The sequence below is a fragment of the Pygocentrus nattereri genome, chromosome 11 (genome assembly GCF_015220715.1).
Source record: "Pygocentrus nattereri isolate fPygNat1 chromosome 11, fPygNat1.pri, whole genome shotgun sequence".
NCBI classification, from domain to species: Eukaryota; Metazoa; Chordata; class Actinopteri; order Characiformes; family Serrasalmidae; genus Pygocentrus; species Pygocentrus nattereri.
The window spans coordinates 42,443,877-42,452,131 of NC_051221.1; the positions used below are offsets into that span (position 1 = coordinate 42,443,877).

The 8,255-nt window shown below is 39.9% G+C and overlaps 1 protein-coding gene across 1 annotated transcript in view; it reads left to right on the plus strand.

The window, feature by feature from the left end:
* Nucleotides 1-2,615: 2,615 nt before the first annotated feature.
* Nucleotides 2,616-8,255, plus strand: part of zgc:165507 (uncharacterized protein LOC561188 homolog) — a 34,342-nt gene continuing 28,702 nt past the window's right edge. The window contains exon 1 of the mRNA XM_017722314.2: nucleotides 2,616-2,915. The gene's annotated coding sequence lies outside the window, so the exon portion shown is untranslated. The remainder of the gene's footprint in view (nucleotides 2,916-8,255) is intronic.

Consider the following 8,255-nt stretch of genomic DNA (forward strand, 5'->3'; position numbering starts at 1 on the left):
AGTAGTATTAGCAGTAGTAATAGCAATATTAGCATTGGTATTGGTAGAATTAGCAGTAGTAGTTTTAGTGATAGTAGTACTAGAGTAGTATTAGTGGTAGTAATAGCAATATTGGTATTGGTAGTATTAGCAGTAGTAGTTTTAGTAATTGTAGTAGTAGAGTAGTATTAGTGGTAGTAGTTTTAGTAATAGTAGTAGTAGAGTAGTATTAGCAGTAGTTGTTTTAGTAATAGTAGTAGTAGAGTAGTATTAGCAGTAGTAGTTTTAGTAATAGTAGTAGTAGAGTAGTATTAGCAGTGGTAGTTTTAGTAATAGTAGTAGTAGAGTAGTATTAGCAGTAGTTGTTTTAGTAATAGTAGTAGTAGAGTAGTATTAGCAGTAGTTGTTTTAGTAATAGTAGCAGTAGAGTAGTATTAGCAGTAGTAGTTTTAGTAATTGTTGTAGTAGAGTAGTATTAGCAGTAGTTGTTTTAGTAATAGTAGTAGTAGAATAGTATTAGCAGTAGTTGTTTTAGTAATAGTAGCAGTAGAGTAGTATTAGCAGTAGTAGTTTTAGTAATTGTTGTAGTAGAGTAGTATTAGCAGTGGTGGTTTTAGTAATAGTAGTAGTAGAGTAGTATTAGCAGTAGTAGTTTTAGTAATAGTAGTAGTAGAGTAGTATTAGCAGTAGTAGTTTTAGTAATAGTAGTAGTAGAGTAGTATTAGCAGTAGTTGTTTTAGTAATAGTAGCAGTAGAGTAGTATTAGCAGTAGTAGTTTTAGTAATTGTTGTAGTAGAGTAGTATTAGCAGTGGTGGTTTTAGTAATAGTAGTAGTAGAGTAGTATTAGCAGTAGTAGTTTTAGAAATAGTAGTAGTAGAGTAGTATTAGCAGTAGTTGTTTTAGTAATAGTAGTAGTAGAGTAGTATTAGCAGTAGTAGTTTTAGTAATTGTAGTAGTCGAGTAGTATTAGTGGTAGTAGTTTTAGTAATAGTAGTAGTAGAGTAGTATTAGGAGTAGTTGTTTTAGTAATAGTAGTAGTAGAGTAGTATTAGCAGTAGTTGTTTTAGTAATAGTAGCAGTAGAGTAGTATTAGCAGTAGTAGTTTTAGTAATTGTTGTAGTAGAGTAGTATTAGCTGTAGTGGTTTTAGTAATAGTAGCTGTAGAGTAGTATTAGCGGTAGTAGTTTTAGTAATAGTAGTAGTAGAGTAGTATTAGCAGTAGTTGTTTTAGTAATAGTAGTAGTAGAGTAGTATTAGCAGTAGTAGTTTTAGTAATTGTTGTAGTAGAGTAGTATTAGCAGTGGTAGTTTTAGTAATAGTAGTAGTAGAGTAGTATTAGCGGTAGTAGTTTTAGTAATAGTAGCAGTAGAGTAGTATTAGCAGTAGTAGTTTTAGTAATAGTAGTAGAGTAGTATTAGCAGTAGTACATTTACATTTACATTTACAGCATTTAGCAGACACTCTTATCCAGAGCGACTTACAAGAAGTGCTTTGCCACTTTGTAGTAGTTTTAGTAATAGTAGCAGTAGAGTAGTATTAGCAGTAGTAGTTTTAGTAATAGTAGTAGTAGAGTAGTATTAGCAGTAGTAGTTTTAGTAATAGTAGCAGTAGAGTAGTATTAGCAGTAGTAGTTTTAGTAATAGTAGTAGTAGAGTAGTATTAGTGGTAGTAGTTTTAGTAATAGTAGCAGTACAGTAGTATTAGCAGTAGTAGTTTTAGTAATAGTAGTAGTATAGTAGTATTAGCAGTAGTAGTTTTAGTAATAGTAGTAGTAGAGTAGTATTAGCAGTAGTAGTTTTAGTAATAGTAGTAGTAGAGTAGTATTAGCGGTAGTAGTTTTAGTAATAGTAGCAGTAGAGTAGTATTAGTGGTAGTAGTTTTAGTAATAGTAGTAGTAGAGTAGTATTAGCAGTAGTTGTTTTAGTAATAGTAGTAGTAGAGTAGTATTAGCAGTAGTAGTTTTAGAAATAGTAGTAGTAGAGTAGTATTAGCGGTAGTAGTTTTAGTAATAGTAGTAGTAGAATAGTATTAGTGGTAGTAGTTTTAGTAATAGTAGCAGTAGAGTAGTATTAGTGGTAGTAGTTTTAGTAATAGTAGTAGTATAGTAGTATTAGCAGTAGTAGTTTTAGTAATAGTAGTAGTAGAGTAGTATTAGCGGTAGTAGTTTTAGTAATAGTAGTAGTAGAATAGTATTAGCGGTAGTAGTTTTAGTAATAGTAGCAGTAGAGTAGTATTAGTGGTAGTAGTTTTAGTAATAGTAGCAGTAGAGTAGTATTAGTGGTAGTAGTTTTAGTAATAGTAGCAGTAGAGTAGTATTAGTGGTAGTAGTTAAATTGAGGGGTAGGTTGGTGATCATCAGAACACTGATAAAGGCCAATTGAACACGCTAAATAACTCTATTGTGAAATCAATGGCAAACCAAATATATATATCACGTATAAACGGACTTTGTGTTTTGACTGGAGGGACATAAGCAACGCTGGACCGTCGGCGCGTGATTACAGGCCTAACTTTGAAGTAATCCGGGATGAGCCGGGCTGACCTACTTCTACTGGCTCGTCCAATGGAACCACGAAAGCATCAGTGAGGGGAGGGAGGCGCTAACAGCTCCCATGCGGCATCACTGAAACCTCAGAATGAGAAACATCCTCCAGCCAACCGCCCCGTCTCCACCCATGGCCGTGCCGCTCCGCTATTGGAGCTCCTTCCGAGCTCTAGCAGCAGCAGGTCCACACACACGCGCACACACACACACACACATCCGCACACACACATCCGCATGCAGACGTATAACACACCCTCCCCTCGCCCATCGACGTCATCGCTACGGTGTCGAAAGCGACGAATTCAAACAGTGTGTTTAGAGCGTCTTCCTGCAACATCGCCAAGGTCAGTCGGCGAGGAGCGCAGTCCGGACATTTCGGCGTTTCAGAAGGTAAATCACCGCTTCTTTTTCAAAGGCTTCCCGAGTCGACTCGCCACTGTCACTTCAGCTTGGCTCCTGCTCTTAATGATGCTTCGGCAAACGGCAGGCGATCCCGCCTTTATCTGGTCAGCAGGCATCGCCGCCAGGGCTAGTTATAATGTGCGGAGACCGCTGGTGCCGGACCGGCTGGTGAATGTTAGGCTTATTGACGTCGCGCACTGCCGTGTGTGTCAGCGCCCTTGGCCGCTCTTCCCGGATGGAGACGAGCGCGAGTGTTGCATCACTAGGATGAACGCCGCGCGTCCCCCTCAGCCCTCTGGAGCTTCCCTTCCACCTGCAGGTTACTGAGAGTGTCAGAGCGGCCTGCCTCCCTGCGAATGGTGCTCTATAAATATCTGGGATTTGTTCAGGAGGCTGTGCCATAAGCAGGTCTGGCATTAGAAGAGGATGTTCCATCTGGGTCATCTGGTGCTCTTGTATTATTACAATATGTCATGTGATTCTGACTGCAGAAAGGGGCCCAAGCACCAGAGCCCTGCAGCGTGGCGGCCTGTTAAGATGCTCTGTTTTCACACAAACACAGTCTTTGATAATGAACAGTACAACTGTGGGTCGAGGTTTCAGTTCTGAACACTGGTGGGACGACATCCTGACAGTCTTGGTGCAGATTTAGGGATAACTTGCCCTGCAGAGGATAGAAGGGGCAAAATAAACGAGTGCCCCGCTGTGCATCCTTAATTATTGATGATGCTCGGATTTATTGCCCTGGCTAAAAGCAGGTGGTTTTTCACAGACTCCATGGCACCGACCTCTAAAGTAGATTATGTAATCAAGCACGGGTGCAATTGTTTGGGATGCTGCTGTACTGAAGTTTAATTACTCTAACGCCTCAAAAAGACCGTATGGAAAAACAGACAAACATCAGGGTAGCAGAACGTAGTGGTAGGCGATGTGGAGAAGTTTCTGATTTTGTATGTATCAGTATATACTTAACCCTTTTGGACGCTTAATCCCTTAAATGGCCAGCAGGAGGCCCAAATTTTATTACACACGTCCATAACGTAAGAATAATTCAGCCAGTTTGCAGGTTTGCATTGAGGTCCCTGTAGTTACTGAATAATAAGCCTTAGTATGTAATAAGCCTGGGATTATAAGGGGTTAAATAAAGCTATTTTTCTTGATTAACAGTAGGCTACTATTTTGGGATGACCCCTCACTTTTCAAGAGCTATTTTTAAAAGCCAAAGTAAATGTGAAATATTGTCCCAAATAGGGAAAAAGGAAAGAATGGTGCTTAAAGTTGAGTCATATCTGAATTTCTGCAAAGCCAGCTTTTTATTCGAATTTTCCATTCCGTCTTAACTGGAGCGCAGCTGCTTTCTGGCACTTGTACAGGTGCTTGAATGTAACTGCTGCACCAGTGAAGGTGGAATGGAAGATTGAAATGACAAGCCAGTTTCAGTTTCGTCAAATTGCTCAGTTTTCTTGTAGGATAATTTCGTTGGAAAATATTCGTCAGTACCGGACGGCTTGTTGCGCGGACAAGGTCAGGGGATCTACTGCAGCTGACCGAGTTATACAGCCTGGTCTGTGTGGTCTAGTGTCCGTGTCCGTGTTCGGCTAAGGCGAACCCGAAAAGATGGGCAATCCGTTTATGATCTGCTGCCTAAGAAACAAAGTAGTCAACTTTAGATGCACCATGCTAGACAGTGGTAGGTAATCGAGGGGCCGCTGCCTTTTCATTATCGTTTGAAACTGCGCTCATTTGTGATGTAACAGTATAATAGGACAGGAGTCATACCTGAGGAGGAATTTTGACCGGTGTACCGCAGCTCAGGGCAGCTATTACTGTTTTCAGCTATGCAACATCAACATGCCCATGTCCATTTTCATAGATAACACATGAAGAGGAATGTTTGAGATTACTCGAGGCAAATAAGTAGTGATTTAGACGTGCACCCTGCTAACTGGTGGGTATAAAATCCATTACTATTGGTCTCGTAGCTCTAATGCAACACGTGTCTTTGCTTTAGTGAAAGCACTGCTTTGCTCCAGCAGCGTGTTATAAGTAAACCGCCGTAAGAGTAAATGTGATTTGTAGCCTGTCGGTGATTTAATCCTTTCATTTATCGATTCCGGTTCAAACATGATTAAAATAAGTTGGGTAGCAGAATCGATCACTGCTGTTGTTTTTTTTGTCTGTTGTGCCTTGTTACAAAAAAAAACTTGCCATGATGAAAGCACGGATGTTTAGGGGGGTGATACTGGGACCTCTAGTGAGATCTAACATAGGAAGGAAATCAGGGCGAGTAGTAAAAACATTGTGTATTACTCTCTGTGTACTACTAACAAACAGAACCCGCGTGTTTGACTTTTGCCCTAGTTAATTAGCCAACTGTGAGAAATCTTTACAGTGTAGTGCATAAAATATATAATATGTTATTTTTGAAGTCACATTGTGGTTTGCCACTGAAATGTTTCATGCTTTATGAAACGAACTCAAATTCATATCCCACTATTCAGACAAAACAGTGTGAGACAATGACACATATAATAATAATAATAATGATAATGATAATAATAGTAATAATAGTAATTATAGCTAAGTTTACTTTACATTCAGTATAGTACAACAGATAAGTGAAAAAAGAGGCGTATTATCTATCACTACACTACATATGTGCATGTTTTTAAATTGTGTGTACATTTTTTGTAAGTTTATAAGACAAATTATGATCTCAAATTTGATTTGGTGTCGTAAGTAAGACAGTTTGGATTTGACCAGTATTGTAAATAGTCGTGGGCTGGAGGTCAGGGAACTGGCCCTGTGACCGGAAGGTCGCCGGTTCGATCCCCAGGGCTGACAGTCCATGACTGAGGTGTCCTTGAGCAAGACACCTAACCCCCAACTGCTCCCCGGGCGCCATGGATAGGGCTGCCCACCGCTCCGGGCAAGTGTGCTCACTGCCCCCTAGTGTGTATGTGGTGTATCTTCACGGATGGGTTAAATGCGGAGGTGGAATTTCCCCGTTTGTGGGATTAAACAAGTATCACTTAAACCAATATTTGATAACATATTTACTGTACGCCAGAAGAGGAACATTTTTAGGCAGTGTTGGGCCCCTGTGCTAAAACTGCATTTACACCTAATACAAATAAAAGTTAGACATCTCTGTAATGCTAATCCAGGTAGATTTAGTCAGAGTCTCTACAGTTTATGAACGTTTATGTACTGTCATTTGCAGACGTGCATGAAAAAAATTGGAAATTGGCATCGACACACACGTTTCGTGAAAATGTATTGAAGTATTGTGATTATATTTTTGCCATATCGCCTACACCTACTGTTTATTTCTAAATGCTACTACAAAACACAAGTTGAACAGAGCACTGACGTCCGATCAGGACTCGCTATAGATAGATATCATTGTCAATTTCAGAAGAGAAAACATCAGATTGGCGCATCCCTAACTTAGCAAGAATCTTTGAAGTGTGAGAACAGTGGTCTTCCCAATCTTCTTCCAGTCCTGTAGGGCACCTGCAGTTTTGTATTCGCTCTCCTCTGCCACATCTGATTCAGTTTGAGGACTGCAGGGTGCAGGGTAAACACAAACGTGGAGAACAAGTGGACCTCCAGTGTTTCCGAGTCACAAATCACTGTCCTGGTGTGCTGTAATGGGCACTGACTGTGTCTAATATTTACCATTAAGTGATGTTTCACCATGACTGACTTTTTCCCAACAGCCATGCATGCTGTGGTTGTGTTGGTTGAGTGACACACCTCAGGTGATGTGTACAGTCACATGTTGGAACACCTAGCACATGTTTTCCTTGAAAAGTCATAAGAGAAATGTCATGCTTGGTAGTCAGACCGCTTGATATTTATAGGCTCAATAACAGCTGATGTGGTTATATAAAAAAGAGCAAGCAGTTTATTGGCGGTACTTGGATGCTGACTCTAACTACACAGAGCTGCCAGTTTATTAAATGTATCTACACTCACTGGCCATCTTATCAGGTACATCCAGGCCACCATGTAGGTTTATCAGCCCCACTCTACCACATCCATCAAAGAAGGACCATCAGAGGGTCACCACTGACCAGGTATGATTTGGGTAGAGGGCCATTCTCAGCACCAGCATAGTAGTGGGCTACACTGGTAGTGTAGGTGCAAGATAGGTGTACCTAACAAACATTGTTTACACTCGTTAGTATAACAACTGCACTGATTATACGACTACTATGCTGCTGTGGATGCCAGTTTTAGGCACATACGTCACCAATTAATCCCAGTCTGGAAAAGGATCAGTGGCTCCTTGATTATCTTAAGGAGCAGCTCCACTGCTTCAGCTTTGAAGTAACTATGTTCTACTCCAGACCACAATGGTGTCCATTGTTTGTCCGAAGCCATTCTTTTAATGGGAAACTGGAGTATTTCTTGTTGCCATTTGCTTCACTTAGCCTTTGCTCCACTTAACACAAATAGCTTCAAAGCAGCCTGTGAACCACCCATCCAGCCACTTTTCAGCAAAAGACACAGTGAGAAAGAGCCATTGTTTTAACCCAGCGTGAAACTATTGACCTAGAGAGAAAACAGTGTGATGCTGCTGTTAATGTTAAACTACAACAAACATTAATCAGCTGATTTGTACAGTAGTTCCGTTGAAGACCAAGGTTATCCTTAAGGTTGAGGTATATAAAAGCTGACTGTTGCTGATAGCAGTTACAAATAGAGGATGTTTACGTTCAGTGTTCAATAACTGTGGCTATAACCTGCTCGTTATGAGGCTAAGGGTGTTTTGCTTTCTGGGCGTTCTGCTCGCAGTTGGGGTCCAAAAATGTTGTGTTTTGGACCTTTGACCAGAATTTCTGTATGAATACAGTGCAGTAACTTTGAGTATTGTTCTGAAACTATGCTGAATCTCATAAGCTTCCACTTTCTTATTGCTTCCTAGATTTATTCCACCATTACCCAGTTTTCTTTAGACAATCCAGTATGTAAAGTGAGCCGGTACAGGGCACAGAAATCTAAAAGGGCGGTGATACAGTCCACAACAATGTCTAGCTCTTGGAAGATTTGTCTGTGGAACTGAATATTGTACAGCACTGTATGAAAGTTATAGGCAACTGAGAAAGTCATATTTAAAAAGTTGTTTATCTGTTCAGTACGCACTTATTTTGCTCAGAAAAACACCAATATTACAATAAATGTAAATGATAATAAAGAGCTGTATGTCAGTATGTTTGTTTGAAGCTGCCAACACCTCATTTGGTTAATCAATAAGAAATCAAGAATCAAGATAATTCCTTTTTTCACCTGTGTTCATGTTTATTTCTCTCGATGATATAT